Here is a 20,277-nt window from a genome sequence, read left to right on the forward strand (position 1 = left end):
ACTAGGACTGTACGTGGCGTTGGCTGCTCACGTTAGTGATCTTGGTGTAAAAAGACAATTCTAGTTGTAGTGCAGATGCAGCCCAGGTGCAGTGGTTGGCATTAGCTTTCCCCTTCACCTGACCTAAACTCCATCACTTTTCCTAGTCTAAACAAACCCTGAGCGTCACAGTTATACTGTTTCCCCCATTTCAAAGCAATTATTAGTCATCAAGTTCCCCCTTCTGGAACAAATTGTTTCATTCCCAGTTGCTCTGATGTTGCTCCAGGTTGTGCTGCAGAGCAGATGTTTTTACTACCATTTTCCTCACTTAAAATATACTGAACTATAACAAAGAGCAGGAACAGGGCACGGATAGGGAAAAATGTCATTTCACCCTCTGTAACAACAGAAGAAGATAGGGTTAAATCAAAGGGATTCCCTTATTCCTCATCACCATCCCAATCCCTCTGTTGTTCAATTAGTAAGGTCAATATTTTTTTCTAAAGGGCTGGGAAGAGGATTCTCTGGTAAATGACTTGGAACTAAGCAAAAATACCCATGCATTGGGCTCCCAAAGCAGTTGTGGCCCAGGTGTTGCAGGAGGTCACTCCTGAAGATATCTCCTTCCTAATCAGCTGCATGTTGCCTATTATTTGGGAAATGCAATCTCTAGCTATGTAGGGATGGGAAAAATGGAAATGACATTTCTGTTCAGCTCACCCCTGGGAGATGCTGCAAATGTGTAGAAAATGAAATCCATGTTGAATGTGATACAGCTGCAGAAAGATACTTATTTTTAATAGATACCTGACATGTGGTGTCTTACAGGGATTCTAAGCCACACTTGAATTTAGTCCCTAATTTAAACCTGTGCCACCAGATTAAAGAAATAAAAGGAAATTTGGGGGGAGTTATACCTCCCTATCGCTACTGATATGTTGTATCGTTGGTGAATTATTCTACACCAGAGAAGTGTAAAATTACTTCGAGTAAGGTCAAAGACTTGATAAGAACTCAGGTAGAAATTGCAGGTACAAGTGGTTGATTTTTCACCCCAGAGATGGAAGCTATGGTGACTTGTGGCCCCGTAAAACTATTTTTAGAAAGCTGCTCACTAATTAAGTGGCATTGGTCACACTCCTAAAGGATGCCATGATTAAATTGGGAACAACTGTCTTTTTCAGCTGATTCCTTCAGAGCCATTCGATGCCTATGGGTCCCAGTCTGGCTGCCTTGTTGGACAAGAAGCACTTCCATGCTGGGCAAATGATTTGTAGCCAATAAGGGAATGTATCAGATTCCAAGTTCAGACTGCAGGATATATGAATATGGAGTCCAGCGTCTGTGGTTTGCTCTCTTAGTTTACTCTTGAATCGAATGCATTTGTATCACTTCTCCACCTCCTGCTACTTTGAAAGATTAGAAAGTGTGAAAATAGAATACAGGTGGTTTTGCTCATGATGCAGCCTTCCCACAAAGTGAGAGACCCCTTCCACCCACACTTCTGGGAGAAGACGTAGAGAGAAATGAACTCACAGAAATGGAAGGCTCCTAGATTATTGTAGAATGTGACTTCACACAAAGCTAACTGGTTGGAAATGGGAATTAAGAGAAAACTGCCCTACAGGTTTATATTTTGTAATCTTTGAATAAGTTGTTACCAGGGACAATGAAATTAAACATGTTAATTACTGTAACAGGCTGATTCTGTGATAATTTTCAGTGTTACAATATTATTCGGGTTTTCTTCTAGTTCTCTCCCTGCCCCTCCTTCTATGTCGGAAATGGTGGCTAATCCTGAAATTAAAACCTCACTCTAAAAGAATTAAAGTGGGGGAATATATGAGAGAAATGGCATATACGAGAAGAGAGACCCAATATGTACTGTACTTATTTCTATTTAAAATGGAATTTATTTTGATAAATTTTAAAATAAATCTTCTATTAAGAGGAAAATTACTTGAGCAAGACGTGTAACCTTTTACCCATCCCCCTCGGTGCTGATGTGTTTTTGTTTGTCTCTCCTCCGGTGGTTGCTTTTTAATAAAAGAATGCTTTCAAACCAAAACTAATCTTTATTCCATTAGTTGAAAGCAAACAGAGCCCTACAAAGCAACAGGCAATTTTCTTAAACCTTCATAGCGCATCGTCTGCACCAATAACAATCCCCTCCTAGCATTACAAGCACTGCCCTGCTGTACATAGCAACAAATATTAGTGGCTTCCAGCTTCAAATTGCTGCCTCAAGATATCCCTGAGCTTTATGGCCCTGTGCTCCGCCCCTTTAACAGCCCTGGTCTCTGGCTGTTCAAATTCAGCCTCCAGGTGCTGAGCCTCAGTGGTCCAGCCCTGAGTGAAGCTTTCACCTTTCACCCTTCCCTTCACAAATAAATGGCCAAAGCACACTCAAGAGTCGTTCTGCACTTGCTCAGCCTGTTGTAGAACCGCTCCTTGCTGCTGTCAAGATGCCCCATGTATGGCTTCATAAGCCACTGCATTAAGGGGTAGGCAGGGTCTCCCAGGATCACAATGGGCATTTTGACTTCCCCTACAGTGATCTTCTGATCCAGAAAGAAAGTCTCTGCTTCCAACTTCTTGAACAGGCCAGTGTTCTGAAAGATGCACCTTACCGTGCCAGCCTGCATTAATGTCTGTGAAATACCCATGGTGATCCACAAGTGCCCGGAGAACCATAGAGATGTACCTTTCTGATTAATGTACGCCGTGACTAGGTGTCTGGTGCCAGAATTGGAATATACGTGCCATCTATCGCCCCTCCGCAGTTAGGGAAGCCCTTTGTGCAAAGCCATCCACAATGTCTCACACGTTGCCCAGAGCCACAGTCTTTCGGAGCAGGATGTAATTAATGGCCCTGCACACTTTTGTCAACACGTGTCCAACGGTCAACTTTCCCACCTCAAACTGATTAGTGATGGATAGGTAGCAGTCTGGAGTAGCCAGCTTCCACACTGCAGTTGCCACGCACTTCTCCAATAACCGGGCAGTTTTCATTCTCGTATCCTTGCTCTGCAGGGTTGGGGCAAACTCATCAGAGAGTCCCATGAATGTGGCTTTCCTCATCCGAAAGCTCTGCAGACACTGCTCATCATCCAAGATGTGCACGACGATTGATCCCACCACTCAGTGGTTGTTTCCCAAGCTCAAAGGTGGCATTCCATTGTGGTCAGCACCTCCATTAATGCCACAAGCAATCTCGTGTTATAGCTACTACACATGGTGAGATCAATGTTGAACTCTGCTTGCCTTTGTACTATAAGGAATAACTCCATTGCCACTTGTGATGTGTTAATAAGAGAGAGCAGCATATGGGTCAACAGTGTGGGATCCATTCCTGCTGCCTGAAGAGGCAGAATGCGCAATACACAAACCATTGAAAGATGACCCCAAATGTGAATGGAAGCACAGGGATTGCTGAGATACGAAGCAATGCATCACGGGGCATTGGGACACAACCCGGGATGCCCAGCGACCCCCTCCACCTTCCCACAACTCTTAGCGGCAGAAGAAGAAGAGATGCTCAGTGGATACTGAGTGCACTGCTCTGAACACCGCTGCAAGTGCCACAAGTGTGAACACGCTATTGTGCAGGCAGCTGACAATGTAAACACACAATAGCGGTTCCCCTTCAGCGCTCTCTGAGCCGCACTGTAACTCCCGGTGCTGTAACTCTGCCTCAGAGAGACTGACTGCCAGGATCCCAGGACTGATCCCCTCTGGGGAATGAAGCACAAAGTCTAAGGCTATGCAGCCTTCACTAGTCTCCTGTACCTGAAAAGCCTGCTAGCCCAACGTGCTGGACCATCTATGCCAGAACCTGGTTCCTAAACTGCAGCTACAGTTCCTACTCCAGGTGAATCCAAAGACCGAGAGGTGCAGAGATCCAACCCCTTATAATCTTAGAAACATTTTGTTCCTTTTTCTATTTTTTTGTCTGTTTCTTTTTATGAACGTGGAGACCTCCCAGCCTTTCTATTAGATTGGGGTGTAACAGGGTGGCTTAGTGGGGGTGAGTGTATGAACACCTCTGAAATCTACAAAGGGAAGATGCTCGGAAGAATAATTCCCCAAATCTTAATAGCCTTAAAACTCTGCCCTATGAAATGACTGAATGCATGCTCCTCACTCCTCCTGCACCCCCAGCCCCTGTCCCAGCCCAGAGCCTGCACCCAGTATCCAAACTCCCTCCCAGAGCCTGCACCCAAACTCCCACCCAGAGCCTGCACCTCCTCCCTCTGCACACCCCTCCCGTCACCAAACTCCCTCCCAGAGCCTGCACCCCCAGCACAGAGCCTGCACCCAAACTCCATCCCAGAGCCTGAAGCCCGCACTCCCTCCTGCACCCCCACCTCCTGCCCCAGCCTGGAGCCTGCTCCCAGCACCCAAACTCTGTCCCAGAGACTGCACGCCCACCCCCTTCCAACATACCCCCTCATGCACCCAAACTCCCTCCTAGAGTCTGCACCCAAGCTCCCACCCAGAGCCTGCATCTCCTCCCTCCGCACCCCCTCCCATCCCCAAACTCCCTCCCAGAGCATGCACCCCCAGCACAGAGCCTGCACCCAAACTCCATCCCAGAGCCTGAAGCCCGCACTCCCTCCTGCACCCCCACCTCCTGCCCCAGCCTGGAGCCTGCTCCCAGCACCCAAACTCTGTCCCAGAGACTGCACGCCCACCCCCTTCCAACATCCCCCCCATGCTCCCAAACGCCCTCCCAGAGCCTGCACCCAAACTCCCTCCTAGAATCTGCACCTATCCCCCCTCTTGCACCCCCACCCCCTGTCCCAGACCTCCACCAAGCACCCAAACTCCATCCAAGAGCCTGCACCCCAGACCCCATCCCTCACCCAAACTCCCTCCCAGAGCCGTAGGCAGGTGGGGGTGGAGTTTGGGGGGGGAGGCTCTGTGCATTCTTGGCACCACCAAAATTTCTACAAATCTGCTGCCCCTGATGTCCACTGCACTCCTGGTTCTCTCCAGCTGCTTTTTTCGATCCCATCTCCTGCTCTTCTCTTCTCTCTCTTTCCCCGCTCCCCTTTGTTTTCTATGGGACCTGGCCCCATAGTTCTATGTTGTGCAATATCATGTTTAACTTTCCAAATCAGCTGGGCCTGGAGAATATTCCCAGGTGGTTGTTCCCTATGTAGATTGCAGTGATCTCTGGTGTGTCCTCATAGGGAACCAGTTAAAAAAAGAGCCAAGAGCTGGTCCCAGTGCATCCCCCATCTGTTGTGTGGAGAGAAAATTGCCTCCAGGCCAGGCCCAGCTGCAAACCCCTGGCTGAATTACAGGCTGCCTTGGAAGCCCACTGCACAATGCTGTGCCCACAAATCCGTATCCCAGCCACAGGTGTACTTCATATAATCTAAGTAAGAGACATGGGGAAGGAAGCAAACCGGGTTAAAACCTGTGGTGCTTATGGCCCACCACATGCATTGGCCTCCCCTCAGGCAGGGCACTTATAGGCCCCTCTGTCAGTTGGGGTTGGCAGCAACAAGGGCTGGGTTCAATGTCTAGGGGAGGAGAGCAAGAGAGATGGAGGAGAAGAGAGAGTCCCGAGAGAGGAAGCAGCTGGAGGGAAGCAATGAATGCAGAGTGCAAACCGACCAGCTGAGGGTCTCACAGGAGTACTGAAATGACAACCACTGCAGGTCCAATGATGTAATGGTCAGCCTTCTGGACTCTGAATCCTGCCATCTGAGATCAAATCCCAGTGGGACCTCTGGGTGCTGTGTTGGTTTGCTGTAAAACCTTGGAGCTCAATGTGCTTGATTTCCTTGTTCCTAAGTGCAGCAAAGTGAGATTTTTCCTTCCTGTTGAGATTTTTCCTTTCCTTCCTGACGCCCGCTAGAGCTAGGGCTTTGGTCCAGCTGGTTCAACAAGCTGGCTGCTATAGGTTGGGGCCCTAGAATTTAACAATCTGGTGAGAGATTCCTGCGGGTTGACCTGATAGTTGTGTTTCTTGCTGCTTCACCTGATGTCCACAAGTTTGGTCCTTGTATCTATAGCTGCCACGCACTTCCTCTTGCTCACATGGCACTTAAGAGAAACGGTTCCAGGGCCAGGCTTAATAGTCAGGGAAAGGCAGGAGGGAGGAAGAGTCCCAGGCTGGAGCCCAGCACACCTTTCCTCCTCTGGGCCCTAGAGCAGAGGTAGCTGTTGCTGAGAGCTCCAGGGCAGGGCAAGAGGAGGAGAAGACCATGCCCATGCGTTAATTCAGAGAGTAGTTGATTACCATTCTACATGCACATTTATAAAAATGTGCAGATACTATGTTGCTGAATATGATAAATTTGATAGACTGTTAAAGAGCACATCTTTATATAAATGATACCCAGAAATTGCTGATATCAATATAAACTGTCAATTTCCCTGTATAAGCAGACATCCACAGAAATATTAGTATTTGGCCTTACAGGAACTATGAGGCTTCCCTCTACCACAAGTAAAGGAGAAACGTTGTCATGTTTTACATAAATTTTCACCTTACAGATAACCTACATGTTTCTCACTGTCCTGAGTTCCACGGGACATGGGGAAGCTCTAGGAGATGGCTCCCCTTGGGATCATGTATTACATGGATCCAAAGGCTGGGGGAAGCCAGACCCAACCTGTAGCCAGGAATACCAATTCCTAGACGCTCCCTCCTATAGAGAACTCAACTGAAGGGTCGTGAAGAACCGGGATTTCAGGTAATTTTGGCTGAGTGCTTAATGTGATGGATCAGAAATTCATTGGGGTGTCCCCACACAGGTGGAAATGCTGCTGACTATGAAACTTCCTGTCACTTTTGTTTTTGTGCTGTAATATTAGTGGTGAAACATGCTACTCACAAGCATCCTCTCTCTCTCTCACACACACACACTCTTCAAGAAAACCCTTGCAAGAAGTCAAAAGTGCTTGCTGGATCTCACTGCTCTGCTTGATAGAATCCAAACACAAGCTGGACTTGTCAGACCTAGGTCAGGGCTGGCAGGGAGTTGGGTGTGGAATGGTTTCAATTACACAGACAGGCACTAGTGACAAAGTTCCAGAATGTGTGGGAGTGTAAAGCTGGTGGGTCAATGTTACACTCCCCTCCCAGCTGACATTGTCTGTCTACGAGAGGTGCAAATCTCATCTCTAATATGGCACATTCTGCCGAATGTGAGAGGTACCTTCATTTATGCTCCATGAGGTTTGATCTCTGTTTTGTGCACTGTTTGTGAATGAAAATTATAGACTATCATATTCAAGAAAAAATGCATCAGCATGTGCTTGCCCTGACCACCGACAGAGAAATGCCACTGAGTTGAAGGTAATGACGTTCCTCTGTACTAGATAAGGACTGGCTACAGAGCTTGCTTACACACACACCAGATACGTTTAGCATTAGAACTTTTAGTGCTTTACCAGGAGTTCATTTAAAGGAGGTATTTTACACACAGTGCCACCTTGTGGCTGATTAATGAGATGCTAAACTCTAGTGTACTAAAGGGTGCACTGCTGGGCCTCCAGGCTATTTGCCTATCATCCTTCTCTGGCTTTGTCCAAAACCCCGGCAGAGCAATGAGACTTGCATTTGTAGACTCCCACTCACAGCCCAGTCAGATCGTAGATTCTATAGCCTGGAGAGTTTGTTTTCTTCATTCGGAGGTCTTCTCCTCTCCCTGCATAACCAGCAGCAATGCTTGATGTTCCTAACACACATGTCCCCTCTCTAGTCAGAAGAGACCTCTCTAGAACTGTGGAGAATAGTTGCCCAACTAGAGCAGAGGCAGTTGTAGTGATATGATCTAACTGAATGATGAAAAGGATTAGAAAACACAACTTGTAGGGACAGACTAAAGGAGCTCAATCTATCTAGTTTAAGACAGAGACGGTTAAGGGATGACTTGATCCCAATCTATAAATACCTAAGTGGGGAACAAATATTTGATACTGGGCTACTCAATCTAGCAGAGAAAGGTTTAACATGATCCAGTGGCTGGGAGTTGAAGCTAGACCACTTCAGACTGGAGATAAGGTGTATATTTTTAACCATGAGAGTAACTAACCATTGGAACAACATACCAAGGGTTGTGGTGGATTCTCTATCACTGACAATTCTTAAATTGCAGATTGCATGTTTTGCTAAAAGATCTGCTTGAAGAGTTATTCTGGGGCTGTTCAATGGCCAGTGTTATACAGGAGGTCAGACTACATGATTATAGCTGTCTCTTCTGATCTTGGAAGCCATGATGCAAACTGCTTAAGTCTCTTAGTGTCTCATGACAGAAGAATGCTCATATCAAGACTTCAGGTCAAGCTTTTGGTACCAATGTAAAGACAGAGGGACTATGAAGCAGAAATGAATAGTGAGTGCCACTAGTGCTCATGCTGATGTGCACAGACAAAGTGTGAAGGAATAGTTGCAAATGTTTTTGCTCCACGGGCATGTGATGAAGTAATCGACAACCTGAAAAATGTTGAATATGAATAAACATGAGAACTTATTGCAGCTGAGATAAATGTTCTGAATGAGTATGGAATTGAAAATAAGGCTGTGACAATCTCGTCAGATAATACAAAGACAAACTTAGGTGATCGATACAGACATGCAAGAGAAGATTTGCACAGCAAAATAGACATGAGCTTAAAAAGGGAAGTGATAGGCCTTGGATGTCCTGCTCACATCGTGCACAAGTATACTGAATGACAGGGGATACTATCCTGGTAGACACTGAGAGCATTCGAATTAACCTTTTTGGATATTTTCATATATTCACTATTTGTGTGGAAAGACTGCAAAGTTTTTGTGAGTATGTGGGACAAGAATATCGGAATATACTGGGATGCATATCTGTTGGAAGACTATTACAACAAACTGTAATATGGCCTGAAAATTCTTAGCATGCGTAGAGGACAACTTTCTGATTGAAACAACCAGGGAGTTATCCATTTTGGATCTGGTTTTGACCAACAGGGGTAAATGAGTTGGGAATGTGAAGGTGGTTGGGAACGTGGGAGAGAAGTGATCATGATCTGATAGAATTCAAGATCCTGTGGAAAGGAGGACATGAGAACAGCAAAGCAAGACCACTGGACTTCACACAGGCGGATTTCAGTCAACTCAGAGAAATAGTAGGCAAAGTCATCTGCAGATTTGATCAGTATGCTCTCTCTTCCTACATCCAGGTAGTTAATGAAGATGTTAAATAACATCAGGCCGAAAAGAGGAGGTTAGACTAGATAACTTTTGTGGTCTCTTCTAACCTTATGATGTTATCACTCTACGACCACCTCTGCTCACATTTTCCTATATCTTTCTAGTAAATGCAAGAGACCTTCATCGATAATCTAATTAATACATTGTTAAGGGAAAGGCTTCTTTGTAGAGGAGCACTGGGGGAAAAAAATCAAACCACGAGCCTGGAGTTGATGAAAAGGCTGCTGAGACTGGCATTGGCAAGGCGGTTGCTTGGACTGCAATTGCTGGAACACAAAAGCCTGTGCCGCACGTCCTTGTGATTCGCTGGGGATGTCTGCGCACAGAGATCCTGATAGTGCAATCTCAGTAGGTCTTGCAGGAATTGGAGAGTTACTCTCCTTTCACCTTCCTTTAATTATCATTGATGAAAAATGGAGCAGTTAGAAGAAAAGCCCCAGAGAGAGGCAATGTGGCTAATATGACCATGGCCCTGTTAGTACATAGGCCTGTTTGTTACCTGGAGATAGAAATTTGGGTTTGATTTTTCATACTCTTATATCCTTACTAATATGTGTGAAAAAAGAACACAGAAATTGTATGTTGCTTCTGCCCAGCCAGATGTGTTTGTCGGTATAATGGAAAAGTGAAGGGATAGAGCTAAAGTGTTACTATGGTGAGAGTGTAATATACGAGCATACACTGGAAGGCTGCCTGGCTTCTCTCTCAAGCCAAGGTCAAGCAACCAGGTAGGAGGGGCAGGGAGGGGGGATGGGGGAGGCATAAGACACACTAAAAGCCAAAGAAAAGCCTGGCTTTAACCACTACACAACCTCACTTCTTACCCCTCTCATGGTGTACAAAATAGGTGGCACCAAGCCCCCAGACTCGCGACCCTCCAAAATGGAACAACCATCAATTGTAAGGGGTGGGACCAGGGACATGCACTGCAGGTATATTTGGGCCTGCTAAGAAAGAGGAGAGGGAACGGGGACACAGATAAAGGCTCTGTGGTGTCAGAGCTGTGAACAGAACACTGGGAAACAGACTCTGCTGGCGTGTGGACTATGTATATTCTTGCTTGAAACTAACCCAATAAATTTCAGAGTAACAGCCGTGTTAGTCTGTATCCGCAAAAAGAAGAACAGGAGTACTTGTGGCACCTTAGAGACTAACAAATTTATTAGAGCATAAGCTTTCGTGGACTACAGCCCACTTCTTCGGATGCATATATCTATATGCATCCGAAGAAGTGGGCTGTAGTCCACGAAAGCTTATGCTCTAATAAATTTGTTAGTCTCTAAGGTGCCACAAGTACTCCTGTTCTTCTTTTAACCCAATAAACAGCACGTTGCCTGCACTTCCGACTTCTGGTCTCATGATCTACCTGCATGACAAGAACCAGGGGAGGGGATGAAAGAAAAGCTGCCTAGTAAACACCTGCTGAGTAAAAAGGAGATTCAGGATCCAGTACCCAGTGGTCCCTGGCTGAATGTGTCTCCCCTCCCCACAGCTTGGTGATCTTTTGAGGAAATGGAGAAGACTGCCTTTGCCTAGCCGTACATTGCTTGCAAAAGAAACAGGTCTTTTTGATGACAAGTGTTGAAAGGCGCCACTAGACAAATGTGGAGACAAGAAAAATGTCCCCTAACTGAACTTGCATCTGTTGATGTTGAAGCCACAACACAGAGTGATAAACACTATATGACCACGGCTGGTGTCAGAAGAGTCTCCACCAAAGCCTTTTTCCACCAGCAGGGGCCTCTCTGTGCACAGAACTCCTGGTAGGTTGATGTCTGTGGGCAGTGGAGAACTGTATTTTGGCATCTCTTTGTCTCGTTTGTGGTGAACATCTGCAGTGGCTGTTAAAAGGCGTCTAGATAGTCATCTTTGGGAAGAGCTGGCAGAAGAGCCTTCCTACTAACCAGGAGAGCCTGGCTTGGCCTGCCAGTTCTTCCTTGCTGAACCTAGTGTGTCTGTTGGCTCCTTTTTTGTATCTCTTCATAAAAAGAAAAGATCTGTCAGCACAATCCTTCTAAGTGGTTGTTCAAGACAGAGAGAGCTTTCCTTGTGGCTAAATCTTGGTGCCATGGGGCATGCTTCACCACTGTGACGCCTCCTGCTGGCCATCCTCGGAATTAGCTCTGGTTCGCTGGTGCGCCTTCATCTAGTGGCGTCTGGCCGCCATCTGTTCTATCATTAGGACCCATGTCATTCTCAGGACTGTGGTGTCCTCTTATGGACACAGCCCTCCAGCTTTGCCCCACTCAGTTCTCTCCCCCTTCTGGGGGGGTGGCTGTCCTCTTCCCAGCCACATGCCTCAGTGGCCAGCTGTAGTCCAGTGTCTAGCCACCTGTGTCAGTGGCAACTGAGGCAAAAGGACAGGGGGGCGGCAGTCACACAGTGCGTCGCCTCCAACTCCTGCTCTCTTTTTCCCTGGACCACTTCCCCACAGCCCTAGCACTTTTCTCTGCCTTTGTATCAGGGCCTCAGTCTGGCAGTAGTCAGCCAATAGCTCACTCATGCTCTCCTTACCCAACCAGCACTACTCTGATTGAAATGACAGACTTTTGCTCTTTCTTGAGGCAGGCACCATGGCTTAACTGGCTAAAGCACTTGTCTAGTAAACAGGAGATCCTGGGTTCAACTCCCAGTGGTGCCTTGTTGTATAGCTTTTGTCCCCTCTCATTACTTTTTCCTGTGTCTTTCTAGGAAACAGAAGATACCTCCCTTGGCAATCCAAGTAACTGCTTGCTAAGGAAAAGGCTTCTTTGGAGAGAAGCATTGGAAAGAATCAAATCACAGGCCTGGAGTTGATGAAAAGGCTGCTGTGACTGGCATTGGCATGGCGGTTGCTTCGACTGCAATTGCTGCAACACGAAAGCCTGTGCCACACATCCTTGGGATTCGCTGGGGATGTCTACACACAGAGGTCATGTCACCTTCCTTTTGATTGTCATTGATGAAAAATGGAGTAGTTAGAAGAAAAGTCCCAGAAAGTGGCACTGTGGCTCAGGTGGCCAAGGCACCTGCCAGGTAAAGTGGAGGTTAGCGATGCAGCACCCAGTGGTGCCTTGCCAAATGTGTCTGCTCTTCCCACCTTTTGGTCAATCTTTTGAGGAAACAGAGAAGACTGCCTTTGCCTTGCAATGCAAATGCTTGCAAAAGAAACTGGTCGTTTTTTCTGACAAGTGTCAGAAGGAGGCACCTAAGAAACGTGGAGACAAGGAAAAGGTCACCGTAACTCAACTTGCATCCATGGCTCTTGAAGCCACAACACAGGGTACTAAGCACTGTACGACCAGAGCTGGTGACAGAAGGGTCTTTTCCAAAGGCATTTTCCACTAGCAGGGTCCTCTCTGTGCTCAGAATTCCTGATAGTTTGATGTCTGCAGGCACTGGAGATCACTGTTTTGGCATCTCTCTCTCTCTGTCTCAGTGAACATCCGCTGTGGTTGTTGAAAGTCTGTGACGGGATCTCCGGGATGCAACCTGAACAGTGGAACCCCCGAGCCTTTTGTCCCACTGCCTAGATTCCCTCTCACACTGTGATGCTGTGACAAGCTGTGAATCTCTGGCACATATTGCACTTACACAGACATCCACAGGTAGGGACACATCCAACTGAGTTACATGAATGCTTCTCCCAGCCACTCATAAAACTAATGATAGAGAGCCTCCCGCCAATTCCCCCCAGCTCTGCAGCCTTGCACCCCTGGATCATACCGTCTTGTCCTAGTCAGAAGCCTGACCAGTGTGAGTTTATTACCCTGTTCACCCCTCCTTCATTCTGAATAGTGCATGCACCAGCCTTGTAATGGAACGGAGATTTCCCAAGAACTTCAAGCAAAGTACACTAGTTTAAGTGCAGCATAAAATAGATTTATTAACTACAGAAAGAGGGACCTTTAAGGATTATAAATGGTAGGCATAAAAGATCAGAGTAAGTTACCAAAGAAAATAAAAGATAAATGCACAATGTAAACTTTACACCTTATTACACTAGGCAGTTTTTAGGTCAAGCAATTTTCTCACCCCACTGGATGTTACCCTCCTTAATACATAGAATTCCCCCTGAAACCTGGACCACTGTCCTCAGATGACCTTCGTTTTCTCAGGATTCCTGCTGCTTCTAGCATAGGTAGGGAGAGGAGAAAGCAAAAACGTGAGGCCACAGTCTCCTATTTTATATTCTTAATTCAAGTGTCTAGAAGACACTTGCCCAGACATGTCCGGGTGGGCTCTGCTGAGTCACTAGCTTGGGGAATCCTCCTGCTGTGGTCTTGTGCAACTGAGTCACTTGAGCAGTCCCCATAGTGTGGTGTTTGGGCATCTGTCATTGAATTGCAAATCCCTTAATTACAATTCCTCTGCTGACTCATGGTTGTTGAACACCCTCCTGGGCAGGGTCCTTTGTGTGTCACTAGCAAACTTATAGCATATTGCAGTAACAGCCATACAGCAAGATGCATAACTCCACACGCCCTAATGCTGTACATATTTGGACAGAATGATGGATTTCAGCAGATCATGACTTTTCATATGATAACTTACATGGAATGTTTTGTATGAAATATCACAGCCATATATGAATGATGAATATGTGGGCTACAGGGGCTATTTTGAGGTACATCATGTCACAAAAGCCTCTAGAGACTGGCCTTTGGGAAGAGCTGGCTGAAGAGCCTTCCTAGTAACTGAGAGAGCCTGGCTTGGCCGCCAGTTTGTCCTTGTGAATGAAACTTGTCTGTTGGGCTCCCTTTTTTGGATCTCTTTCTCATAAACGGAAAAGAAGTTCTTGTCCAATCCCTTAAAGTGCTTGTTCAAGACACAGAGAGCCTCTGCACTGGGGCTGGGGGTAGAGGTGCAGGAGTGGGTCGGGGTGGTGGTGCTTACCTGAGGCGGCGTGTCTCCCAAAGTGACCCGCACACACTCCCCTCTGGCAGTGGCTCCTAGACGGTGGGATCCAGGAGGGCAGCGGCGGAGTTTGCACTCGGGGCCGCAGGGATATGCCAGCCACTCCAGAAGCAGCGCGGCATGGAGGGAGGGGGCAGAGATCAGCCTTAGCACTGCTGGCACGTCTCCGTGTGTCGCTTGTGAGGCATAAGGTCTCTGTGGGCTGCCTGGGCCGGGCGCAATGCCAGAGGGGGCTCGGGCCACCCCTTTGCCTCCTCTCTCCAGGCTCCTGGCTCACCTTGCTGGCCAACAGGGATTTTAGGGTGCAGCAGTGCAGGGAGTGGGAAGAGCGAACCACAGCGGCTGCCTCCCCCACATGTAGGAAAATGGCTTGACCTGCTGGCCCCACAGACTAAGTCACCAGGTCTCCAGCTTGCGCCATTCGACCCAACGGGTTGATCTTGTGGCCAGAATTATTTGCAGTTGGGATTTCTCCCCAACAGTACCCCACAGGGGTTCAGGGTCATTTCCAGCACAGGCCACACAGGAAGGCTTAATCCTTGAGCTGCAGCACATACTGGGCAGGCTTAAGGCTGGGCCCCCTATGGCAGGAGAGAAGAGAAAGACTTGGCCCCTGGAGGGGCAGGCTGGGGCTTCCTGGATCCCATGTGCTCACAGCCAGCGCCCCACACCCACGTTGTCAATGGCGCCCCCAGGTCAACCAGAAAGGAGCACCACCAAGTCCACTTATGACTTACAGGCAACTCCCAAACCCATCACAGCACACCATCTTGGCCAGAAAGGTGCCCACTCAGCCTCACCATTGCTTCTTTTCCTTCCACCCAGAACCCGCTTCTCCTGGGCTGCAAGTAGCCATCCCAGGGATGCCAAGAGGCAGGCACAGGATTCTACCTCCTAGAAGCCAACCACACCTCCCCAGGCTTGACAGAACGAATGGTTGCACTTTATTATCCCCATTTTGTCGCACAGCTTCTTCCCTGCCTTCCTCAGCTTGACTTTCCTCTATTGCCCCATTCCTGTCTTACTTCCTCCTTTTGCGAGTCATGCAAAGGAAGCCAGCAGGAAGTAACGGCCTCTATAGGCCAACCTCCAAGGGCAGAGGAGGCCAAGCCACAAACCTCCAAAAGGTGACATGCCTAACTGCTCTAGGTTCTCCAGACTGATGCCAAAGTGCTTTCTCCACTGAGGTCACTACCCTCTGTCATGCAGGGGTTGGAGTTTTCCCAGGGATAGGCCAATAGGAGAAGGAGAAGCGCCTTCCTGGGCATCAAGGGGATTTGGGAAAAGGAAGCCAGCATGTTTCTGCCTGGTTTTGAACCAGGGACCTTTTGCATGTTAGGCAAATGTGATAACCACTACACTACAGAAACTCTCTCGCAGTGCTCTGCTTCGCCCTTTAAATTCCATCCGCTTGGTGGGCACTCACCCTGGCATACACCAATAGGCCTGGAGAAAGTGGTGGCAGCCCTTCGATAGGTCAGCTGGTAGAGCAGAGGACTGAAGATGGTGCTCAGGAAGTCATCCTTACGTCACCCTTGTGATTCTTTCTTGAAGGAGAGCTTCTTTTTCTTCCCTTTGCTGACAAAGAGCAAGAGAAGAATGAAAGGTCAGGTGAGCCAACTTGGTGCAGAAGCCCATGCTGTCTTTTCCTGCTACATAGCCCGAAATGAGGGACTCAGGACAGTTAAAGGAACTACTGCACTTTCAGAAAACAGCCCACCCCTGCACAAAGGGGGATAGAAAAGCATGCCAAAGCCCAAAATTGAACTAGGGACCTTTAGAGCCTCAGTCTAGCACTTGCCTAATTGATCTCTTTAAACAGCTGCTAGGTGTGTTTTTGGCCTACTGCTTTTCTGTCTGGGATGTTTTTGTCAGCTGTGGCACAGAAAAGGGACGTCATTGCAAGCGGCCCATGAAGGCAAGATTAACTTTTGTCTTCCTTGCTCAGCTATATTCGCTTCCTCGCCCTATTCCTGCCTTAGTTCCTAGGTTACCTGAAGGCGACTGGGTCCCAGTGGTACGAGGAGGAAGTTGGGCAGCTAGACCCTGGTGGCAAAAGTCCTGCCACCACTTGCCCCCCCACTCTCTTCTTCCAGCTTCACATATTGGCCGCCAGGGACTTGGTGCCCAGCAGCGCAACAGAAGGTGGTAGACAGAGCCACCCTCACCTTGAAGCTCCGGCTCATTAAATCATATCTTCAATCAATGATGGCCAATGAGAGACCAACATCGCTTGCTATTTTAGCACTTGAAAATGCCATTGGCCAATCTTTGGATCTCCCTAATGCTGCGCTTCAGTTCATGAGGGCAAACGCGAGAAAAGCGACCTTTGAACTCAAGCACTAGGGTTAACATTCTAACGCTGTCTCTTACTGTAACACTATTTAATACTGGTCCATCCTGTGTTGGTGACAGTTTGATTTCTAGATGTTAGTACATTTCAGTTACTGTTCAAATTTAAAAGTTTCTATATGCTTAGAGGAAATGAATTTGTTTTATTTGCTTATATATGGTATGAATAAATACAGGTTTACAGATCCTAGCATGCAAATTTATCATCTTATATGACAGAGAAAATCATGCATCCAAATTGTGCATCAAAATCATGAAATGAGCTACAAATGCAATGAAAAATAAGATATTCAAAAGTTTAACGTATGGGGGGGCAGGCACTGAAGATGCTTCATGCCTGGGGTGCCATTTGGTCTAGGCCAGAGCCTGTCAGGGAGAACAGGAGTTAGTTTCACATGCCTATTTTCAGGCTGTAATCTGTGGCAACCTGCTCTGTGGGAGGGATCCCGGTAGCCCAGACTCAGGGCTGGAACAGGCCCGTGATTGAGGGGGTGGCTGCATGGTTTACAGCACTCTGATGTCTCTGACAATCTGTCTCTCCCAAAGCCTCAGATCTGCATCCCCATAAGGCTCCTGCATGGCCTCCGCTCCTTTCACATTCTATGGAAAGGAGCAGCATCAAGGGTTAGGGATGAGCCATAGGGCACTACGTGGGTGGCAGAGGCTTCAGGAGCACGGAGTGTTTGCCTGTCTGGGGCATTTTGGCTGAGACCTCAGGGACACATTGTGAGGCAGAATCTCAGGCATCTATATGAAAGGAGCATAAGGGCATAAGGATGTAAGAACAGCCATACTGGGTCAGACTGGGTCCATCTAGCCCAATATCCTGTCTTCCCATAGTAGCTAAAGCCAGGTGCTTCAGAGGGAATAAACAGAACTGGTAATCATCAAGTGATCTATCCCCTGACACCCATTCCCAGCTCCTGGCAAACAGAGACTAGGGACACCATCCCTATCCATCCTGGTTCATAGCCACTGATGGACCTATCCTCCATGAATTGATCTAGCTCTTTTTTTCAACCCTGTTGTAGTCTTGGCCTTCACAACATCCTCTGGCAAGGAGTTCCGCAGGCTCACTGTGCATTGTGTGAAAAAATACTTCCTTTGGTTTGTTTTAAATGTGCTGCCTATTAATTTCATTTGGTGGCCCCTAGTTCTTGTGTTATGAGAAGGAATAAGTAACACTTCCTTATTTACTTTCTCCACACCAGTCATGATTTTGTAGACCTCTATCATACTCCCCCTTACTCATCTTTTTTCCAAGCTGAAAAGTCCCAGTCTTATTATTCTCTCCTCATATGGCAGACACTCCATACCCCTTTTCTGAACCTTTTCCAATTCCAAAACATCTTTTTTAAGATGGGGTGACCATAGCTGCATGCAGTATTCAAGATGTGGGTGTACCATGGATTTATATAGTGGCAATAAGATATTCTCTCTTATTATCTATCCCTTTCCTAATGATTCCCAACATTCTGTTTGCTTTGTTGACTGCCACTGCACATTGAGTGGATGTTTTCAGAGAACTATCCACAGTGACTCCAAGATCTCTCACTTGAGTTGCAACAGCTATTTTACATCCCATCATTTTATATGTATACTTGGGATTATGTTTTCCAATGTACACGGCTTTGCATTTATCAACATTGAATTTCATCTGCCATTTTGTTGCCCTTTCACCCAGTTTTGTGAAATCTCTTTTTAACTCCTCACAGTCTGCTCTGGACTTAACTATCCTCAGTAGTTTTGGATCATCTGCAAATTTTGTCACCTCACTTTTTATCAGCTCATTTATGAATATGTTGAATCGTACTGGTCCCAGTACAGACACCACTAGTTACCTGTTTCCAGCCTGAAAACTGACCATTTATTCCTACCCTTTATTTCCTATCTTTTAACCAGTTATTGATCCATGTGAGGACCTTCCAGCGGTGAAAGTAAGCTGGTACATTCGGGTGTGGCGGACCGACTTCCACAGGCTGGTGATATTTAAGTCGCCTCCCGAGCCCCACCGCCGGAGCCCTGAGGAGCAAATCACTACCATGGAATGCTTCTCTCTCCCGCTCTACGAACACAGAGCAGGGGCGGCGGAAGCTTCCTTACAGTGGTGGGATCACCATTGCCCCAGCTGTGGTGCTCCCATAACACCGCTTCCCCAAGGACCCACACTCACACCACTTCTCCCCCCAAGGCCACACCCACAGAATGCTTCTTCCCCCCAAGACTCCCACCTTTCCCCCCCTCCATCACTTCTCCAAACAGCTGGTAAAGAGTGGTGGGGCCATGGCCCTCTAAACCTCCCTGTTCCAGCACCCCTGACACAGAGCTAAGCAAGCAGCAGTGTGTGTGCGCGTGCGCGTGTATGTGACAGAGACTTCTGTGCTGTGCTGAGCCAGTGAGAGAAGTGGGGGCTGATGTCAGGGCTGTCCCCCTCCCTCTGCCTCAGGACTGGTTGCTTCCAGCAGCTGTCTGAACTTAGAGACAGTGTGCCGACACACTTACTCTTCCCTAACACACACACTGTCTCTCCCTACACTCCAACAGTCTCTACCCCGCCATGCACATTGCAGTTGAAAAGCAGCTGGCAATCTAGTAGGATGCCTATGGAACAATGGGATAGAGAAACCTGCATCATGTGATGCTGTACCTGCCCATGAGGCATTGCAAACCCTTCCCAAAATACTGAAGCCAGTTGCACAGTGGGATAGCTACCCACAGTGCACTGCTCTCTGTGGTGATCCAAGAGCTGCTAGCATGGATGCGCTCTGGTGACACAAGGGGTGTAGTGTGGACATGCAACACCTGTTTAATTAAAACACTTTTACTAAAGTGGCATAACTCAGTAGTGTAGACATAGCCTGAGAGTGAGACAAGACCCAGCTCCTGTTGAAACTAAAGAATCACAACTTCCTCCGTAGTTGGCAGGATTCGAACCTGCGCAGGGAGATCCCAATGGATTTCTAGTCCATCGCCTTAACCACTCGGCCACAACTACTTATTTTTTGCTTTTCTCTCACTACACTCTAGTTCTGTTCTCACTGACTGATTGATTCCAATTGTTTCCTCAGACCAGGTTCCAGAACACTCTCACTGCTGTGCCATTGTGTAAGTGTGTCCATGGCTGAACTGCAAGAACTCCTGCTCATTTCCATTCTGGCTGGAACATGACGAGAGTGTGTTTGTGGTCAATGATGTATCTGTAGATTGTTGTCCATTTCCTGCCTTGTTAATTCAGACAGTCCCTTTCCTGTTATATCCCCAGCACATCAGTGATTGTGATAGCAGAGGGCAGGCTTTTTCTGGGGCACTGAGCTTTGCCAGGGGGTTGTTGGCTTCTTTCTTTCCTCACTCTGGAGTAAACTCAGGTTTTTATTCCATCCTTGATGTTTCATGGAATAACAACAGGCGACCAAAGAAAGAGGTGGAGAGGGTGGGTCTCAGGGGAGGGGAAGAGAGGTTCGAGCGGTGGGCAGGGCAGGGGATGGTGCAGAGAGGCATGGGTATGAGGAGGGCGGGTCTCAGGCGAGAGGTCAGAGGTATGGGTGATGGGCAGGACAGGGGAAGGGGCAGAGAGGTGCAAGAGGCAGGTAGGGTGGATCTCTGGGGAGGGGTCAGAGAGGTGTGAGCGGTGGGCAGTGCGTGTCTCAGTGGAGGGTCAGTGAGGTGCGAGCAGTGGGCAGGGTGGGTCTTGGGGAAGGGGGCAGAGAGATGTGAGTGGTGGGCAGGATGGGTCTCAGGGGAGAGGCAGAGATGTGTGAACGGTGGACAGTGTGTGTCTCAGTGGAGGGTCAGAGAGGTGCGAGCAGTGGGCAGGTTGGGTCTCGGGGGAGAGGGCAGAGAGG

General features: G+C 47.7%; 3 non-coding genes across 3 annotated transcripts; 1 reads left to right on the forward strand and 2 right to left on the reverse strand.

Annotated features, from left to right (window-relative positions):
• Nucleotides 1-11,754: 11,754 nt before the first annotated feature.
• On the forward strand, nt 11,755-11,828 carry TRNAT-AGU (transfer RNA threonine (anticodon AGU)). The gene has a single exon. It is a non-coding gene; the product is annotated as a tRNA-Thr (tRNA).
• Nucleotides 11,829-15,380: 3,552 nt separating this feature from the next.
• On the reverse strand, nt 15,381-15,453 carry TRNAV-AAC (transfer RNA valine (anticodon AAC)). The gene has a single exon. It is a non-coding gene; the product is annotated as a tRNA-Val (tRNA).
• Nucleotides 15,454-19,348: 3,895 nt separating this feature from the next.
• TRNAS-AGA (transfer RNA serine (anticodon AGA)) lies at nt 19,349-19,430 on the reverse strand. Its single transcript has one exon. It is a non-coding gene; the product is annotated as a tRNA-Ser (tRNA).
• Nucleotides 19,431-20,277: the final 847 nt, after the last annotated feature.

This window comes from Malaclemys terrapin, chromosome 15, assembly GCF_027887155.1.
Source record: "Malaclemys terrapin pileata isolate rMalTer1 chromosome 15, rMalTer1.hap1, whole genome shotgun sequence".
NCBI classification, from domain to species: Eukaryota; Metazoa; Chordata; order Testudines; family Emydidae; genus Malaclemys; species Malaclemys terrapin.